The sequence below is a fragment of the Lates calcarifer genome, unplaced genomic scaffold (genome assembly GCF_001640805.2).
Source record: "Lates calcarifer isolate ASB-BC8 unplaced genomic scaffold, TLL_Latcal_v3 _unitig_4002_quiver_610, whole genome shotgun sequence".
Taxonomy (NCBI): domain Eukaryota; kingdom Metazoa; phylum Chordata; class Actinopteri; family Centropomidae; genus Lates; species Lates calcarifer.
The window spans coordinates 63,682-80,503 of NW_026116648.1; the positions used below are offsets into that span (position 1 = coordinate 63,682).

Genomic DNA, 16,822 nt, shown 5'->3' on the forward strand with positions numbered 1-16,822 from the left:
GCTAGAAGGAACAGTGCCAGTAGTCAACAATAGATTCACAGCACTGCAGGGCCCACGACTGGCCAGAGATCTTTAGAGAGGGATCTTTAAAGGGTCAAGAAGGCAAGTGGTGGGTTTAGAGGCTAGTACCAGCTTAGATAATGAATCAAGACATACAGTGTCAAAATTCATCAGAGCAGAGACTCTTTTAGACCCAGTATGATGCTCAGCTGGTTCTGCAGCAGGTGCTGAAGAAAATGAACTGATTTTTAATCTAATCTCATCAATTTTACTGCAGAAAAAATTCTGAAAAAGTAAAGAAAAAAGTCAAGTGCCACAGAGGCACAAAGGACAAGCATTAGCATAGATAAATGTTAATATGTTTGTGACAGGATGTCAGCAAAGAACCCAGAGAGGACTCTGCTCATCATGTCTTGAAGATCTTTGTCATCCATGGAAATGCAGCATAGGAACAGCACACCCCTGCCAATTTTTCACTCAAGGGATTGAGGAAAAAGAGATCACTGTAAAGTTTGGCAAAGGCTTGGGCTTGCAGTGAACTTTAAAGTGATACTTCTGGGCATTTCATGGGACATGTTACCTCTCTTAATGTTCCGTTCAGGGTTTAAGGAGATGAAATGCATCAGAAAGGTCAGATTCTTTCTTTAGTTGGACTAAGCATTTTAATGAAAGTTGTTTAAATGTTTTCACAGTACTGTTGGCAATTCAGAAATGTTTTGATGTCAACAAGACTGTGTATGTTGCACTGTAAGCAACTATATCTTGAACCGGTGTTAAAAAATAATAAAACAATCTTTTTGATAAATCCATATTATAATAGACCTCTGGGGTAGTTGTAGATAGATGAAATATTATGTAAAAAATACTTTAAAATTCTTGAAATGAAGTAAAGAAAAAACTAGTTAAGTAACCCTAAAATACCAAGCAATTTTATAGGGGATTTCATAATCGGATACAGAGGTAGTCTGAATTAAATTTACTTGCAAAGGGTGAGTACATTTTGTGTCTAAGGAAGAAAATTTCCAGTAAAATCTACTTGGGTATTCTTGATTCAACAGTTCTTGTAAGTAAACTTTACTTGAGGATTTCCCGAATAAAAATGACAAAGAATTACTGTGTGGAAATTGTGCTTTTTTTTTAAGCAATTTTTTTTCAGTGTACAGTGATTGTGTGTAGGGCTCTGAGCACTGCTAGACCAAAGTTCACTTGGGCTGAACACACCCTTGATATGCTGCTGTTGATATGCTGCTTTTGCTTGGCTAACTGGTGTAGACAGTGTCAAAGGAAACACAAACATGTGGTGGAGTATGACACACACAAAAACACCCACAGCCATTGTATTCTATTTAATAAGCAACATCGCTGCACAAATAACACCATCTCCACAATACTGCATCTTGTCTAGTCTTGCTGCATATGCTAGATTGCTTTTTATTGTTTTTAGTTATGCTTTTTTCCCAGCAGGAGGTTAACCTGTTTTTGATTAAGTGGTTTCATTCTTTTTTTATCAAATAGGCAATTTGATTCAATTCAATTCAGTACTTTCTGACATAACGGTAGTACAGTGCCCCCACGGATGTGTTGGGTCAACCTTGTTGCTTACTTTGCATACAAATAACTGTCAGTCCCCAACCTAATCAATCTGTAGGGAAATTATCAGACGGCACTATTATCCTTAGTCTACTCACAAGTATATATGGATCAAATTGCTGGAACAAAAGACAAACTGACAGATCATCATCCCAAACCTCCACTGCCAGTGTGGCTAAAACGAGGAAAGAGACTGACTCAAAGTTCTATGGTGTCCACAGAAATACTGTGGTAGAATGGCATTCCAATGTGGTAATACAATGGGTCTGACACTTACTCAGAGAGTACTGTCAGTTGGCATGCAGTGGGAGAGCAAAGGACCTTCACTGGGAGCCTTATGCTAATAGGGACCTTTAACACAATCCATTTTGGCAAACACTAGAGTTAGAAACAGTGGAGGAAACCTGCACCAGCCCCTTATGATTCTGTACACATACACAAGAGTACATACAAACAGCAACACAGACTGTCTACAGCAACACCCTTGAGGACAACAATAGAAAATGTTGATGCAAAGCCATGAATCTAAAAATAATCCCATATCATTGGAGTGGTACACATTAGTCTTTGTTTCTTCACTGTGGGGATTTTATTTCCCAACACACACACACACACACACACACACACACCCTTCATTAGCTAGTCCCCTCAGTTGCCTCGAAGTAGTTTGACAACAAATATTTACATCTAATAACATTTAAACAAGCACTGATGGCATTCGTATCCGTCCATACTGCCAGTCATGCCAGACTGGTTTGATTTGCATTCTAAAAATGACAATGACTTGACAGTCATAAGGGCATGATTTGATGTATCATATCTGGGAGCTCCAGATAAAGAAAACTGACCCAAAATGCAGACTCTGAGGCTGCGTCCAGGAGAGCCGGAAACCTTGGGGGGACAGCCTAGGGGCTATAGAGTCAGGTGAATGTTGAGCCACGAGGAAGCAGAAACAATGGTGAGTCCTCCCAGAAGGCCAGGCAGGAGGGCAACAGCAGCAAAGGGGAGTCCTCCTAAGCAGCCAAGTTGGAGGGCAATGACAGCGACAATGAGTCCCCTCAGGAGGCCAAGCAGGAGAACGATGGTGGCGAAGGCGACAGGTTTGAAGCTTGGGATTGCTGGGCAGCTGGAGTTCTGGACCTTTGGGCAGCGAAGACTGGAGGTCACACCAGGAGACAAAAGCAGAGAAAAAATGTACTGGTTCAGGGCTTGAAGGCTAGTCACTAGAAACCTGGGGCTGTTACTGAAGTTGGTAACCAGTGACCCAGACCTGAGGTGAGGGCTGGTGATGGGAAACCTTGGGCTGAGGCAGCTTGCAGAATTGATGTCCTCGTGGCCCACACTTCCTTCTAGGGGCGCCAACCCCTGGATATCTGTGAGAAATAGCTAGGTGAGTCTCCCAGAAAGGGGGCTACTATAGCTCTTAAAACAACATGAGTGTCTACTGAGTCCATATCTGACCAGAGTATTCTGTCATGGTTGGGAGCTCAGAACTAGCGATAGATTGCTATGTTTTTTTCAGGGCCAATACCAATTATTAGTAGTCAAGGGGGCCGATAACCGATATTTGGAGCCGATATTCATTTGCAGTAAAAGTGAAAATATTGGCGTCAAAATTTTGAATACTACAAACTCCAGGTTTTTTTTTTTTTTATCTTAGACAATAGTCATCTTTGTTTTAAAATTCTAACAAAAAGTGTAGGGAGCTCCCAGGCTCAGCAGCATGACTTATCAATATAACTGAAATGTTATTTTTATCTTTCACTTATCTTTGTTTTAAATTCAAACAAAAACAAAAAGTGCACGGAGTTCCCAGGGTAAGCAGCATCTCTTATAAAGTTAACTGAAATTGTAAATAAATAAATAGCTTCCTGAAGTTTTATAAACTAAATATAATAAAGTTAAATAAAATTTGCACAGAAATGTGAGTTTCAAATCAATTAGTAGTCCCAGTTGAGCAGCACCAGATTGTGGTGCAAAAAGCAGAGTTGTTCAGTGTGTGTGAGCACTGTGCCTGCACAGCTTTCACTGATGATTGACTGTTGCCGTGGCTCTGTGTGTAACCAATCAGATGGTGCTGTGAGCGGGACAATGCTGGAGACAGCATAGGGACTGCAGACAGAGAGGCGCGGCTGCATCAGAGCCAGAATAACCCAGTTTTAAATTGATCTCTTATCAGCCAATGCTGATATGCGTCAAAATGCCGAATTCAGCGCCGATAATCGGTCTATCCCTACTCAGAACACATAAAAAGGAACCAAAATGCAGACTCTGAGGTAGTAATTTATTTTTAAGCCAAAAACACAAAAGATGAACAAAAAACTCACTTTCACAACAGCAGAAAAATCCAAGAGATTTGAGTCCATGGAAGAAACACTGGGAATACAACAGAGACACAAGTACACGGGAGCGACAAGAAGATAACACAACATAATGTAATGTTAAAGAGGGCACAGACAAGACTATATATACACAGAGGGACTGATGAACAAATGAGACACAGGTGAGACTGAAAACGTGAGCAAGAAGTAAAAGCACAAATGACAGGAAATAATTACCAAAATAAAACAGGAAGTGAGCAAGACACAAGGAAACAGAATACCAAAATAAGTCAATTGTAAACAATTGAAAACACAAGACAAACCAGGAGGATAACTACAACAGGAACAAAGGACACAAAGAACACAAGAGAATGAATAATTGACAAATAGAACAAAAAAAAAAGTAGTCTCTCAGGAAGAGGGGTCATGACATGATGTGGTAGAGGTGGCAGAAACCAACTACACCCAACAACACCAAAAATGAATGTTCCTGTATGTAATCAGGGTTTTCTTAACAAAACTGAATCAGGACCCACTCATGGTCACTGGGTGGTGGGTGTCCTCCTAATCCAATGGCTATAGTCAACATCACTGAATACATTGTAGACGTTGGAGAAGGCAAGAAAATTTGAGCATGCTAGTGTTTTTGTCAAAATGTCAAGAGCCGGTCCAGATTCACTACATTAAACTACATGACATACTGCACAGGACAAAACCAACAACTGTCACACCAAACCCTCATTTTCATTCCAGATGGGGTCTGCTGAGCGAGGTTGATATCACAGTCTGGTCTCAATATTACAGGAAAAACAGGAGAGTCAGTATGATAGGGTATTATGATAGAAGACAGCAGAAGATACTGAAGGTAAATCATATAATGCAAGCTAAGCCTGTTTGAAACACTTGATTTACAGATCATTATGGTCACAAATTTTCTGAGAGCAAGCATCAAGTATCACAGGTCCAAATGTTAAACTCTGATAGATGTACAGTCAGTGTACAAATGCACAGTACTTGACATGGTGGATATGATGATTCCTCCACCATACTTTATGGTTGGGATGATGTTTTCATGATGATATGCAGTGTCCTTTTTACGCCAGATGTAGTGCTGTGTGTTCTTTCCAAATAGTTCAATCTTAGTTTCTTCAGTCCACAAAACATTGTTTTTTATCAGTCAAAGTAGCTCTAGTCCACACATCCAAACTCATTTTCTTTACAAGACTCCAGGTATGCTAACACCTGACTCCAATTAGCTTTTTTGAGGTCATAAATTCAAAGGTACTTTTTCCACTTGCACTATGAGGTTTTTATGGTTGCTCTCAATAAAAACATGAACGGTCAGAATTTTTTATGCTATTATTTTAGGCACATTATATTTGTCAATAGCCTTGACTTAGATGAAGATCAGATCACATTTTATGACAAATTAATGCAGAAAACCATGAAATTACAAAAGGTTCACATACTTTTTCTTGCCACTGTATATATATCTATGAAGTTCTGTTCAAGTGACTGTCGGGTTCTTGGTCACCTCCCTGACCGAGGCCCCTCTGGCCCCCACAGAGGAACTGAGGCAACTATATATATAATCATGTGTACTACCACAACAATATTGAGTACAAAGTACTTACTCTCCCAACATCCTCTACCTACCGAATTTCCCAATTATTAAAGGGCTAGCCTTTCCATTGTGAAAGATGCTTTGAACTTCAGATATTAGATATGACAGATAATACATGATGATAACATATGACAGTAAAGGCAAAAAGTTTATACTTTATAAGGATACTTGATGAATATTAAGATCACCAATATTGTCCACAAAAGTTTTAATTGGATGCCAAACATTTGCAAATAACAAGAGTTTTTCCATTTAACTATGACAAGAATTCAAATATACTTTTGCAAAATGGCTGAATTTTTTGGTTATGACCATAGCCAGTGGCAAGTGCCCTTATGTGTGTTTCATTTATTACAGGTAAATGAAAATGGTAATTTTTACATGCAAAAAGTAAATGGGGTCTGAATACTTTCTGAAGTCACTGTATTTATAATTCGATAACTAGATAGTTAGTGTGCTGATTATGTGCCTTTATCATCTTAATCTTGTCTCCCATAAAATATTTCTCCTCCATGTTATGGTGGCAGAAAATTTAAACCAATTTTAAAACCCTTGTCACTGATAAAAGAAAGGGAAAAAAAAAGACTGGTATGAAGAAAAATTTAAGATTGTCACTGAATACCAACATAAAATAAGATAATCAATAATCCAATTTCCAGTACAACTTTTTTTTTTTTTTTACAATACAAGAGTTTCCTTATTAAGTTTATTTTCAATGCCAAAATCTAAAGCTCATCTGTTAACTGTGCTGCAAGTATGTAAAAGTCCTCTCACTGTTGATGATCATTACTGGCCATGAAGAACCAGGTTCAAACAGGGCCAACAAATTGACAGCCCACTGATAAGAGTAATTAAATTTATGATTTGTTCCATTTGACCAGGCTGTCTCTGGAAGAACAAAGATGTCAAGGACCAAGGCCTCGGGGACTCTTGAGCTTGGGAACTCGTATTATTTTATTCCCCCTTCCCTGTTTAATTAAAGTCTTTTTATGCTCTTCCTTCCACTTGTGGAGATATTGGTTGCACTAAATATGCAGGTTGAAGCTCATCATTTGTTATACTAAAGTATCTTATTTAAACAAAACTTGCGTTAGCTGCTTTAAGTCTTGACATTTCCCTCATTAATGGGCAAATGTGTGGAGCAAGGAACTCCAAAATCTAATCACATCCTCTTCCCGAGCATGAGGCTTTTGTGCAGATACATTTTAACAGTGGCAGACACAAATACAGTATGTACAAGATGTTCAGTGAGAGCAAGCCATATTTTTAGCATAGTGATTGCTGCTGGCTATTTCATAGCGAGGATCAGAAACAAAAAGATGTTGACATATAATTAGGGTAAAAAAATTACATTGTGGAAACACATGAGATTTGAATCAGTGTCCAGGTGTACTCCATCCTCCATATGAATGACACATGAAACTGATTACAGACTACAGGACTTAATGATGATGATATGACAGCAAGTTGAATTTTCATGGAATTAGAATGTTGGTGATTGAAGTTATTTGATGATGCCAAAATCAAAGCCATCAGAGTTGTTAAACAGAAGAAAAGGAAATAAAAGAGAGAATGAGGGGTAGCAGTGAGATAGCCTCAGGCAGTAAAATGTTAAGAAATTATTCTGACTGAGATTCACTGCAGTAAAACTAACTAAAATCAAATGAAAATGGCCGTGGATTATTCAAAATGGATCAGATCTTGTGGATAATAAAATCTATGACATCATATGACAACAGCTATGAGACTTTAAATCACTGACAGTCCAATGAGGTAGTAACATTCTTCTCAAAACAATGCCCTTTAATATAAATATCACAGAATGGCACAGAAGCATTTCCTGATCTGATGCTCCTGTCAGGAGGAAGATATCACACATAGTTTACTGGAGCACTTGTCTAGAACAGAGCCATTGTAAATATTGTAATGTTAATCTCACACGTGCTTTCCCTACTGTGACAAGTCAAAATGTCACAGTAGGAAAGGTTTTAGCTAATGCCACATATCAACATCAAATGGGATGGATGTTGGAGATGGGATTTTTTTTTTAAATTGTTACCTTTAATGTCACAGAACAACTCAAGATGCTTATATAACGACAGAGTTGGTTGATTTAGGGACAAAAATATTGTGCACTGACAGTGTAACACTATGTGTATTACATTTGGGTTTAATCAACAACAGAATATGGCTGACATGAGGCATCTCTATTTGCTTGATAGTCAGACTCTTACATATTGTAAAGGGCCAAGTTGAATATACTGTATGGGAGCGTTCAGAGATTGAAAGTTTCCAAGTTGTAATTATGACTTGGATGTTGACACAAATGCTACAAGTCAGAATTGCATAATTACAATAATTCTGATGACATGGATGCAATATGAGGACTGGTGCTGCTGGTGCTCTCATTAAAGACTGGATAACAAGTTATAACTTTCTCATTTTACAATAACAAAGTATTATTTTCTGACTGATTATCATCGTTACAGAAAATGAGAAACATTTGCTAGTGCAGAGCCTATCATGATAGTTTTTATCTTCTTGCAAGATTTATAACCTAATGTTTAGTATCTGCAATGACAAGAACTGTCATTTTCAATATAATTTCAATTACAGTTCCACTACTAGTTGCAACTTGCTGCACTGGCAGTTGATATTGCCCAAAACTGTACAGTAAATCACTTATGTGGAGCAGCTGCATATGATATATTATTTTTCTGGGGGACAAGGTTTCATGAAAATAGAAATAAGTGCACACAGACACATATACACTCCTGAAATAATTTTGTATTATTTCAATGAGCAAATGTTTAAATTAGCAGTCAAATAATGTTTTACACTGAGCTGTTGCAATCTAATAAAACATTATTACATTTTATATAACTAAATATCAGTAAAAACAACACATAATTAAACTTGAACTGCAGTCATACTGAATATTAAATGACACTAAAACAAAGGCTTGTGGTTAGTTACAGCTTACTCAGTTTAACCTGACATCTGTCACCATTACATTCACATTCAAAAGCAAATTGAAACTTTTTTTTTTTCTCTGAGGTTTATGGTTAGTTACTGTCTATATGTTTGTAACTGTGATTTATGTCTGCATGGCAGGTACGTGGGTTCTATATCGTGGATGCGCCATCTTTAAACCATAAGTGGCATTAGGCTAAACATGCAAAACAGAACAGTGTAAAATATACTACACAAAAGTGGTATTAGCTGTCATACAAGATCTCCGCAGATACTTGGTTTCATTTATGGCAGATCCTGGGTGAGTTTTCCATTATTATTTATCAATGCAGCTAAAGTTCCAAATACATACCTGGTTCCAAAGCAGAGGGAAACAGCTAACATAGCTCTGCCCAAAGTTCATAAATACACCTTCCTGTACCTTTTTCATTAAGCTAGGCTAACTGCATCCTGACTTCAACTGTCTTCATTACACACAAGGGATTTTTATATATATAGTCATCTCTCATAAGAGTGAACTAGTCCTTTATGTTCTTTTTCACTGGTGTGTAATAATATTGTGTCTGCACAGACAAACAGATATCAGCATGGTGACATTAACTTCTAAATACCAAAACGCCTCTTTTTCTTTCCTTGCCACTTTTGTTAGGACACCAGGTTAGAAATGTATTTTTATATTGGTCATCTCTAACTTGAGAAAATATCATGCATGGGTCTAAAATTGATGGTGAATCTGTTCTTTCCTCCCTCCTCAGAAAAAATGATCATGTTTACATCAATCAAGTGTTATTCATTCAGAATCCATGTCTGGTCAATTGTATAACATTTCCTAAATTCTTTTCCTTACCTCACATTTTAAGCATTTGACCTTTGCAGATCAAATTAAAGCAGAGGGGAAGGGTGGAGGGGTGGGGGCATTCAACCATTAATTCCACTGATGCATGCACATGTCATTTAGCTGGCCAGTCCAGGCCTAGGAATCCAACCATTTTGGCTCCAGTGTCACTGCTCTCTGAGAAATGTACAGCTGTAGTGGCTGTGCCAATGGTCAGTTAGAGTCCTGCAGTGCAGAACAGGTGGTAGAGAGTACTATAGGACACAGCAGCCAAAACTGGAAGATGGCATGGCAGAGAGAGCCTGGGACAGAGGCGCTGAGATGACGATGATGAAGAAACAGTGGGCAGCGTCAGGCACTGAGCCTCAGCAGCAGTTCTACTGAGATGAATGAGGCAAAGATATACTGCAGTTTGTACTTAAAAATACTGCAGCAGCTTACTGCTTTGACTATGTCCCTGCATGTTTTCTTTCATTGGTGATGACTATAATAAAATTATTTGTTTGTACTACAACTTGGATCTTAGTTTTCTGGTGGGTCTTATTTCTTGTCCTATGCTCTCCAATGTCATTGATGAGATCTGGGGAAGTGACAGTGATTATTTTTTGCCCTGTTGGACCTATTGTTAATGACTACACCAGTGATACTGTGAGAATCAGATCTCAGCAGTTAACTAGCTGCAACTCATAGTGATAAAAACTATGAGAAACACTAGAAAAATAAGAGGGAATGTCCATTTTATTCCTCTAAAGTCTCAAGGGAAGTCTTTTGCAGGAAAGAACCAGGAAGTGTGTTGAGTGACCACCTCAGTGACCCACCAAGGATGGCAAAATGCTCCATAGACCTATTTATATATTTTGTACCCACAGCTGTAAAACTAATGAATGATGTGGTATTTCCTTGTTTCTGAGATATTGGGTGTATGTGGAAGAAAGCTAAGAAAGCTATTTTTACACATTTCCACCACATCAGCCTGATAGATTGATATATAAGTCACAAGACCATCCAATGTTGTGAGATTTGATAGTCTGACCATTTGATATCATCACAGCTAAGACCTGTGAAAGAGACAGATTACACTGGCTAGACTTCTTTCTATATTGCTGGGTAAATACACACACTGTTGTTGAAGGAAGTAGTGTGAAGTATGCATGAATGGGAATTAATACTACTCTTAGCAAGCAAGGCTTGCATAGCTTACATAGCTTTAAAGTCAACAAGGTGTCATACACACTCTTCAGAAATAAAAACATCAAACACCTTAACCCACGGAAGAAAGACTCAAAAGTGAAATGAGCTACTGTTGTCGGGTAGTCCTGAAATCCTGCAGATGGATGGGCCTCACAAGCACAATGTTTAGAGGCACTTATGTGGAAAAAGTGAGGAGAAGATAAGAGAAGATGGAAGAGGATGGTCGGTGGAGGAGGGCTAGCTGGATGTAGAAGAGAGGTGTGGGAGGAGGAAGCCTCAGAGAGAGAGAGATTTACAGGAGCGCCAAAAGGAGTGTAGCCTTCTTTTGACTTGTGTTTTTCTCTACTCTCCAGTTTTATTGGCAGCATTTTTCTATAGCAAGAGTTTATGCAAGCCTTTTGAGACTGGGAGAAATATAGATCAAATTTGAATATTTACATGTATTTGCTTTGAAATATGAGACAAATAACATCCACAGAATCCTACAACACCCACACAAGTGACAAAAAATGTTTACCTGCTTCTAAAAGCAAACTGCCCTTTTAAGCTATATTACAGCATTTAAATTTTAATTGACTTTCATTAATGCATATTTTATGTTTAATCCTTTTTTACAACATTAGGAAATCATGGCTCAGAATTGGATGGGCTCAAATGCATGACATCAGTTAAAAAGTTCAAGACAGTTCACCTTTATTTAGATTAAGCAGAAAAAAACAGGCAAAGATAAACAGGAGGCGAAGTCAAGGAGTCGGCAGAACCAGACAGAAAAGGCAAAGGAGCAAGCAGAGGGGAAAACCAAAAAAGAGGCAGAAGGAACTGTGACAGATGGCTTGATGGCTAGCAGCTTCCAATTCCCAGTGTTGTAATTTCTACTGACAAAGCAGAGTTTGTAGGAAAAGAAGACACGGGGTGGAGTTTCTTATCCTCAGTGGAGTGTTGGAGGCATTCACTTTTAAACTTGTGGCTAGAGGATGGCAGGTGAGTAACAGTATAGTCTAAAATATGTAATTTCTCATTGCTTATTTTGTGTCAATACTGACATGTGGCTGTGTTCAGATCGGCACCATTATCGGTGAAATTTGGGGACGTTTGTACAAAATATGTAACAATTCCAACATATTTGGAGAAGGAATATGAAAGCACAGCTTTTAACAATATCTGTTGTATCCTTGTAAACAATTGTACACATAGAGACGTGCATTAAAACAGGACACAATCTTCTTATCGTTTCCCTAAAATAAACTCCTCTATATCTTGTACTGTAAAACACAAATGTCTGGACATTGCTGTACCTCAAAAAACTTAAGATAAGTTTGTGAATAATGATTTTAAAAAGAATCAGACTGCCCCCCACAGCCTAACTACAGTCACTACATTGAGTCAAACTGAGTAAAAAAATGCTAAAAGGTGTTTGCTGACCAGTTAAACAGGTTATAGTAATATTGGAATTGAACATGTATATAAAAAGTGGGTAAAAGCAGTTATAAACTTATCTACTAACCCCTTGACTGTACACTCACTGTACACTTGACACAGTGATTCTTTACATGGCAAGCTAGTTTTTCAATGCTTGCAATCTTGCTTTTTGTTCTTTGCTGTCCAACATGAGAAGTACCTGTGGGATGAACTAGATTGCGAGCTTCATAGACTTGAAGTAATTAAAGTCCGCATGTAAGTCCACAGAGAATGCACACTGCCTTTGGGAGGTCATCAGAGTGGTTGATGGTGATGGTGATGTTACACTGCCCTTTTCTGACCAAACTATAGCCCTCTGTCAAATACAAGTAATTTTGCCACACAGAATAAAGTAAAATTACCTCAAGAGAATCTGAGCAAACACTTTAAAACACCAAAGCAGTTATGAGCACACAAACTAACGTGCAACATCTTAGCTGGTATACTTTCAAAGACCCACTGCTTTTTTGTGAGACATTTACCAGGTCATCAAAATGGCAATTACTGGAGTGAAGGCCACTCATCATCTCATGTGATTAAAAAAGAGAGAATAAAAAACAGAACAGCTGTTTTTTCTCTTTTTTATTTCTTGACATCTTCTGCCATTTTCATTATGTGCGAACTTGCTGATTCTTAATGTAGCCGGAGCACTGTTTACTCCACCCTCCACAGTAGGGCGCTGCACTAGTTTCCTGGTGCACTGATTGCCGGAATGGCGCCGTGCCCACATATACAGTGTGCGCCTTGCGCGCCGTCTTCCACTCTTTGTTCCGGTTCCGCCCGTCCCCGTGGTGGCTGTGGCCTGGCGTGGCAGAGTCAAGGTTGGTGGCAGCGCAAGCGTCTGTAGCCGTGCTTGCCATTGAGGCGCACGGTTCCTCGTCAGCACACAGGTAATGCGCACCTGTTTCCCCCTTTTTGCGTAATGTGCCATATGCGCCTTGGTGATATTTTCTCCTCATGCAGTGTGGCAGACTGCTGGTGCCGTGGGGTTGGGTTGGCCTGCTGGAAGCCCGCTTTGGCGTGGTTGTCTCCGCGTGGTGAGTCGGTGTTGTCCGCTATCTCCTTTTCTTTTAACTTGTTTTGCCCCCTACTGATTGTTTGTCTATTTTATGCTGTAGTGTTGTTCGGCTGCAGCTGTGGATGGTTCGGCGCGAGGCGGCGCCAGTGAAAGCCGAGCCTAGTCGCGTCCTCCGCCACTTCGTTTGAAGGGGCGCTGCTGTTCTGGCTCCCCCTGTTACCGCATGCGGCTCCATTTGGCCATTTGCGGTCCGCCGCTGGCCTGAAGCTGCGGATTACTTTTAGATTCTTTTCCTGTTAGTTTTTTTTTCTTTATTTCCTTTATTGTTTAAGGTTAGTTTGGTGATTTGATTCAGTTTTGTTCCTTTTGTATTTTTTTATTTTCACATATTGGTTTTGTGTGTGTGTATGTGTGCAGGTGTCTTTATGTATGTGTATGTTGGTGTGTGAGCATCAGCTGTGCTGATCACCGAGCCCAGTTTTAATCCTCCTTCTCTTTGTGGACAGGTCCTGCGGGCCCACGGCGGCGACCCAATTCCTGGTTCTTCACGATCTAGTGTGTGAGTGTATGGTACCACGGGTTGTTAAGTTTAGTTTCTCCTCTTCCCCCGATTTTGGTTTCGTTGGGGCTGCTGTGGTCAGCCTCAGCCCTGTCCAGTGTAGTTCTCCCCCTCCCCCTTTGGGCCAAGTGTATCTTTTTTTTTTTAAATATACAGCTGATGCTCTATCGAATTTTATACATTTATATATATATATGTTTTTTGTCATTTGTTAAATAAATTTGATTTGTCCAGTCCCTTCCTAACCATCTCTTGCCTCATGGTGATTTTCGAACCTGGCGTGACCTATCAGTTATTTATCTATTTCCTGGGGTGAAATTCCCCAGGTGGCGTTGTCGGGCAACTTATTTATTTATTTTTTTTGTTCCCATCCTCCCACCTGCCACATTAAGATCTCTTAAGATTTGCTGTTGGAGGGATGGAGCATTTGGAGGAGAAAACTGCTGTTGGACCTTGTGGCCATTATTGATCTTTGTTACAGATGGAGAGGAATATGCAAAACCAAATATCTATGCCACTAAGCGACAATTCAGTTACCTCAGCAAAAGTCATTAGGAGTTATTTGATGATGTCATCTTACCACTTAATAGTTTCTGTCTACCCTAGAATAATTTATAGGTTTAGTACTAGTAAAAGGATTAATTGTTTGATCTTTTTTGTGTTGTATTTTTTGTTTTAGTGGTAGGGCAGCCACCTATAACTGCACTGAACTTAGATTCAAACTCTCTTTATTTTCATAGATTAACACCCTGGAGAACCTTAACCTTTTTTATGTAATCATATTGTTTGTGGTACGATACACAGCTGAGCCTTATGCCTGTATTCTCCTTAAATAAGGTGGGGTTTACTGTACACTGGAAAACATTTTGTTTGTGGGGCCCAGCTTCTCCAGTCCATGCCGAAGTATCCTTGGGCAAGATACTGAACCCCACATTGTCCCTACATTGTGCTGTGACATCTTGCTGATGCATCCAAGGAAAAGTTAATAGGGCATAGAAAAATAGAGCTGGGTGTTTCAGGGGAAATGCCAAAGGGCTGGCCATTGGTGGAGCAGGAAACCTGGGGGAGATGTTCCAGGGTTGGAGAGCCACCAACAGGAGATCTTGAACTGGTGTTCGTGAGACCACCAACAAGAGACAAGGAGCACAAGTCAGCCAGCTCGCTGACAGGAGACGAGGAGCAGGAGTAGGCCGGACCACCAGACACAGAGACCTCAGCAGTTCAGTTCCATTATTAAACAACAAAACAGAAACAAGACATGCTGGCTGGAGAGGAAGGATCACATACAGTCCAGTGGAGAGCAGGCAGAAATCCAAAACCCTACACACTGACAAAAGGTCCAAACACAGGGAATATAGGCAAAGACAAGAATCTAGAAACGAAGCAGTCACCAAATTCAGCATAACACTATGACAACTTGAGGGGGGAAAGCCAAGACTATATTTACACAGAAGAACTAATTAACTAATGAGACATAGGTCACACAAAAAATGAACTGAAACCAGTGGCTGCCTTAGAAGCAGAAACTCAGTCTATACTATATGCTACGTAGCAGGAGGCAACGGGGTTGACAGGAAACAGGAAATGACATGCTGGGATGGGAAAGGTACAAGCAGAAGTCACACCTGGGAGCTGAGTAGGAGGGGAATTCAAACAAAGGAGAGACTGGAAGGATGTTTGATAACTAGAGGAGTGAGAGAAAAAGAGGAAATGTGAGAGAAAAAAAAGGAAAGGAGGACTAGTAACATGCATCAAATATGGATTGACATGGACTTCTGCTGAGGAGGTTTGAGATAGAATATTGAATTAGTGGAACCAGGACTGTAGGAGGAGAAATGGGAACCCTGGAGCAGCCGAAGCTGTCCTGTTTGGTTTTCTGAGGCTTTTCTTTATGGGTCAGACGACATCTCAAGCATCCATCCACAGATAAGTCCCCTTCACAACCCAAACTCTCCTGGCTTCTCCCCTGCTCACCTGAATACATTCCTGCTCTCCCTTTCTCTACCCAAAAACACTCACTCACTCACTCACTCACTCACTCACTCACTCACACACACACACACACACACACACACACACCTACACCTACATACGAACTGAACGGAACTGGACTGAGTTGCATTCATTTTCCCATATTCATCCATTCACACTGTCACCCTCCTTAAGTAATGTCCAATGCCCTTACACATATTCTTACCTGCATCCATACCCATACTGGCTTCATACTGTCTAATGTGATTTTGATTTGTGATATCTGATTTTTTTTCTCTTTCTGGATGCTGCAATGTTGTGTTTCATTACTGTTGAAAAGTTGAATTAATACAAGATACATATTGCACATTTATTGGTTGGTTTTTCTACTGTTCCTTTTGTAGCTAGGACGCAGTCACTCTAATTTAAAGTTATTCATAAAAATGAATTGGACAGGTATAGGTGGGTTAGTTTAGACCTCGCCTTAGACCTGCCCGACAACCTTATTCATTTCTGCTAGAGAGGCGCCTACATTACAGCTATTTTTATATATATATATATATATATATATATATATATATAAGTGAATCGTTGCAGAGTCACTAGTATGGTCGTTGAATAGGCCTATGCCTTGTATCCTTTCACTGCTCTTCTTTAACATTAACATTCATTCTAAACCAACCTTGGAGGCCATCAAGGCTTAGAGTTTTGTGCTTTAGCAGCAGTCCTGTGGGATCAGGTACTGGATTGCAGCAGTCCAGATCTGTTTGTGGACTGTCTGTGTGGGTAAAGCTGTCAGACAGATGGCAGGCCAGACAGCCAGCTCCCTCTGCAGGTGTTAGCCACAGAGGTGTTCAGGGAAAGAACCAGGCCTCTGGGCTCTGGAAGAGAACAACAGCCTGGGGACATCTGGGTCTGCTGGATGGAGGAGAATGAAAGGGCCACTGTTGAATTTGGCAAGATGATCCTATCTGACAGAAGGCTGCACTGACCAACAGACAAGTGTAGCCACACAGAAGACAGTTTGGGTAAATTACATCATTATTATTTGTGTAAATTTCAAAGTCTGCATAAAATCAAACACTGCACATAATTTAGTAGTTAGATTTGTTTTTGAACGCAGTCTGAAATTTTTGCATTTCTGTCTTCTTTACTTCTTTTGCCAATTATGCAACCATTAGACATGCATTACAATTGTACTGTCTCAGACTTACTAGAAAGCCAAACAATGGTGAGAGAGAGAAAAAGCAAGAAAAATGTTGCACTGCTGTGAAGAGAAACA

At 39.7% G+C, this 16,822-nt stretch overlaps 1 long non-coding RNA gene across 1 annotated transcript; it reads left to right on the forward strand.

The window, feature by feature from the left end:
- The first annotated feature begins 12,734 nt into the window (after positions 1-12,734).
- On the forward strand, positions 12,735-13,814 carry LOC108895504 (uncharacterized). Its single transcript, XR_001962976.2, has 4 exons — positions 12,735-12,882; positions 12,956-13,029; positions 13,111-13,342; positions 13,517-13,814. It is a non-coding gene; the product is annotated as an uncharacterized LOC108895504 (long non-coding RNA).
- Positions 13,815-16,822: the final 3,008 nt, after the last annotated feature.